The sequence below is a fragment of the Pelophylax lessonae genome (assembly GCF_965119305.1).
Source record: "Pelophylax lessonae genome assembly, chromosome: 4".
Taxonomy (NCBI): Eukaryota; Metazoa; Chordata; class Amphibia; order Anura; family Ranidae; genus Pelophylax; species Pelophylax lessonae.
The window spans coordinates 364,270,955-364,275,733 of NC_138771.1; positions in this window are offsets into that span (position 1 = coordinate 364,270,955).

Genomic DNA, 4,779 nt, shown 5'->3' on the forward strand with positions numbered 1-4,779 from the left:
TTAAGGCTGTATACAAGAAAGTGTCAGGTGAGAGGCCAACTAAACAGATAGGTGGCACCCCACTGAACATCACCTGCGCTTTCTTCTACAACCCCGGTACCATAAAGATCCACCAGTTGCACATTCCCTTGGATATAGATGACCTAAATTGTACAGCATTTGATACTAGGACACGTCTTTAATTATAGAAATACATGTGAAGAGATCACTTGGAGTCGAATCACTATAAGGAATACTCAGTCACTATTATGGACACTGAGCACTTTCAGGATATATACATATATTTTTTTACACACTGCTTGCTTGGTTTAAGCAGTTTGGCTCACACACCCACGTATCACATGGTATATCTTTATTCCGCGAGCCAATAATTGATATTACACCGTTTTGCACCTATGTATTAACCTCCCAGCACTTTATTTACATATTTACAGCCTTTTTACTCGATTTATATATATTTCCAGCTTTTTTGTATTCATTTTATATTTTACAATGAATTGAATCATGGTTTGATTATCAGTGATTGTAGCATTTTCTAGGATTGAAACATACTACGTTTATTTATTTATTAATATTTATTCTGTTACACTGTCACACTTTGAGAAGAGGCAGCACAGCACTACACCACATCCCAATATTTTTCTCCAAGGCTAAGGGTAAGCTTTCAGTGCTAGCGGCAGCCTCGCCACAGATTTGATCCCACTTACACACCACCCACGACAGCGCGAGAGTCCTTTTTGTATCATATCTAGTTCTAAACATAGCTCCACTGGTAAAAGTCTTGTTTTCCTAATCACCAGGTATCATCAAGTTTTTATTCCTGATCTCCCTATCTCAACTCCAACTCTTTAACTCCAATTCCTGCTGTTATCGACAGATTAACTACATTGCAGGACAAATTGATTGAGGCTTTGAAGGAGGCTTTGGAATGTTATAAAGAGGCTGCTGATAGACATTGGCAATCATTTCCTACCTTTCTTGTGGGTGACACAGTTTGGCTATCAACTAAAAATGTGAAGGTACACATTCCATTTGCAAAGCTGGGCTAAAAGTCTGTGGGACCTTTCAGATTTCAGCTCAGATTATCTCCATCACTTTTAACTTAAAACCTCTTGACAGTACGAAGATTAATCTCGCGTTTCATGTATCTTTGCTCACATCATTTCATGAACACTCCTTCTCTTGGCAAATTCTCCCACCTCCTTCACCTGTTGAGGTGCAAGGTGAAGAAGAATTTGTGGTTGAGAAAATTCTTGATTCTAGGATCTTTAGGAACAAATTACAGTATCTGGTTCAATGGAAAGGATATGGGATAGAAGAAAAGTTTTGGGAACCTGAAAGTAACTTTTCTTGCCCCTTGATTAAAAAGAGAAATCCGTCAGACATTTCATCAAAAACTGACTCTAAGACATCCTGGAGAGAGGGGAGTACTGTCAGGACCAGGATCTGAACCCATGACCCCTGCTCAGCCATCTAGGATGCGGGACAGCACCCTGTCTGATCTTTTGAACTTCCTAATCAAGCCAGCCTTTGCACTTCCTATTTGCCAGATTATTATGCTTCTCTCCACCCAATATCTTGCTCTTTTCTCTTGCTGCCATCTGCATCTTCACTACTACTCGTTAACTGACCTTAGCTTGTTCCTTTACTACTCTTCTGCTCGTTCACTTTTCAAATTCGACCTTGGCTTGTTCCTCAACTTCGCTACCTTTCAATCCCAACTTGCAGCCATTTCTCATCAACCTTGGCTTGTTCCTTGACTATAGCTCTGCTTAATCCCAACCTACAACCTCTTTTTACCGACCAATGGCTTGTTACTGACTACGCTTCCGCTTAATCCCTAACTGCTACATTTGCTACCTTGTGGGGTGATCCTGAGAACCACGACCTGGCACTAGCATGCAGCAAAACTTATCTCCAACATCAGGAGCTCTGGTGAAACCCAGCTAGTTCTTAGATCCTGCGCTTCAGTAGAGCCTGCATTATCTGCCAGGGTGGGAACCTCTCTACTGTTATAGCTGCTGGTCCCCTGACTGTGACACTACTGCACTGTTGACCATTGTCCTCTGCTCAAATGGACCCCTGTTATCTGTCCTGTTGGTCACTGTCCTCTGCCTTACTTACCTCTGTACACTGACCTACATACTACTGACCCCTGTACATTGCCTTACATCCTACTTACCTCTGTACATTGCCCTATATCCTACTGACCGTTGTGTACTGCCCTACATACTACTGACCTCTGTACACTGTCTTACTTGCTACTTACCTCTGTACACTGCCTTACATCCTACTGCCCTCTGTACACTGTCCTACATCCTATTGACCTCTGTGCACTGCCCTTCATCCTAAGAATCTGTGTACACTGCCCTACATACTTACTGACCTCCTACCACTGCCCTGTACCCTAATGACCTCTGTACACTGCCTTACATCCTACTGACCTCTGTACACTCCCCTACGTCCTATTGCCCTTTGTATATACCTTTTATTTACAATTATTCGCAATTCTATGAAGTCACTATAAGCAACCATACAAAAAATATAAACTGTCAGGAATTGTAATTGGGGAGGGTGTATTTGGGTGTCTGCTAGCCTAAAGGCTTGACTTTGCTCTACCCCTGTACCTAGTCAATCCCCACTTACTCATGGACAGTTCCAAACTGAATATTTCTTACTTCTTCCAAGGGACTAAGCCACCAGTAGAAGCACCACCAAATTGGTAAAGGGAAGCCCCAATCTATACAATAGGCTCCCATTTTAGAGCCCACCCAACTTTTCCACAGACCGCCAAAGTCCTCCCTCAAGCCAGTCATGCTGCACTCTCAAAGCCCTCTGTACTCTCTCTTGTAGATCTAAAAACTAAGTGTGCATACCAACTACGTTCAAATGCATCATCCCTTCAAATCCCCAATATTTATTACACATGGATAAAATCAAACAGGGCTTCTGTAGATCTCCAGTTGTCTCCTACTCCCTTGCACTGATTTTCCTAGCAGGGGTTAATGGAGGATCAGAATGGAGCTCTTTTAAGTCTCAGAGGCAGCCCTTATAGCCAGGCTGAGGGAGGGGAGAAGCCCCAAAACATGAGCTTATCAACACCAAAGGCTGAAGCTCTCCTGGAAACACATCCTGATCTTCACAGTGGCCTGGTGGCTTTGGTCTGTGTAGCTGTTAGCTGGTGCATGCTGACTCATCTCTCTGCCAGCACAGAAATCACTAAATTAATATATCATTTTGTTTTAGAGCCAATGCCTTCTCTGAGCCCATTTTTTTTAATGCGCTACTCTTTTAGCCCTATTTGATTTTATCCATATGTATTAAATATTGCACTTTGTTGGATTTTTTTGTGCTTTTTTCTTTATTTTTCATTTCCATATTTAATGGGAACCCCTCTCCCACTCCTGTCTGAAGTTTGGGACATATGGAATCTTCTATATTGCATACGTAGGATAATTGTGTATTGTTTTGGGCTGACATTTGAGTTTCTTTCTGTCCAGAGTGCCCATTGGCAATTGCTTTGGCCTGACATTTTGAGAATAACACTTTGTGCAACAGAGGTCTTATCTGTCCTGAATGCCAATTGGGCAATTAGCTTTTTGTAGTATATTTCCAAACCCTCCTGGCTACTATGTTCGATCAGACTAAAACCACTCCAGGAAATCTCATGTGTAGTCACAGCAGGTTGAATTTAATTTTCCTGATTAAATTTCATGTGGCCCGAACTCCTATGTTGTTGTTCCCCTTATTCAGTAACACTATGTTAAGGGGGTCTTCCTATTCTGGAATATTAGTAGAATTTTGTCAAAACTCAATCCCACATCATGCCTCTAACTTCTAAGTAACAGACCATTACCTCCCTCAGGGGGATGCATAATTGTCTTCTTTCCCACCATTCCTGACCTAATTGCAATCAAAAATTGTAGGAGTCATCCATGATTCACACCAGTCTTGGAAGAAAATCTGCAACAAAAACATACACAATTCTGAAGGAAAGTTCACTAGTTCAACCAAACCCAATCACTTGATTGATAAAACAGTTTTACAAAAAATGTGGATGAATATAAACCTTAAATTATTCTGACACCAATCTCCCTATCTTTTTCACAAACTTGGGGTCCAAAACCACCTGGCTGCTTCCATAGTTGCCACTACTCTGAATACATAAGGTTTTAACTGCTATAGTTTTTGCCTATTCTGTCCAGACGTCTTTTTAAAACAGCCACAAATTGGAACCTGGACAATGCAGAATTGTTCTTGTGTTTTAAAGGGGAAAACCTGTTCATTTTCTCTTACCTTTAAAAAATGCTGTATGCAATGTAATTTGCCTGGCACCACAAGGAATAATTTAATTGTTCCTTTACTTTTCAAAATGCACAACAGAGCAGAAATGTGCTTGCCTGGTTTTGAATTTGGGACCTATTGAGTTCAGAGCTGTAGCTCTGTCGGCTCTGCCACCAGAGAGTCTAAAAGTCTCTGCAGCATACACTCTGCTTCATACACTCTTTTTGGTGCTGGGTCTCTTGGGCTCCACCTGTCTTCCAGCTGCAGTCAATCTGTAATCAGGTTAGCCTTTAGTGTAGGTTCACACTGAGGCGGGTTTGAAATTGTGTGAGTTCAGCTGAACTTGCACGATTTCAAACCGGCATTTTCAGTCTGCATTTCGCAAACATCTGTGCGTGTTCTGTGTGGATTCCTGCACAGATTTCTATTGGTGCCATTGCCGGCAATTGGACTTTATTTGACATGCGATTTGACATGTCAAATCACATGTCAAAT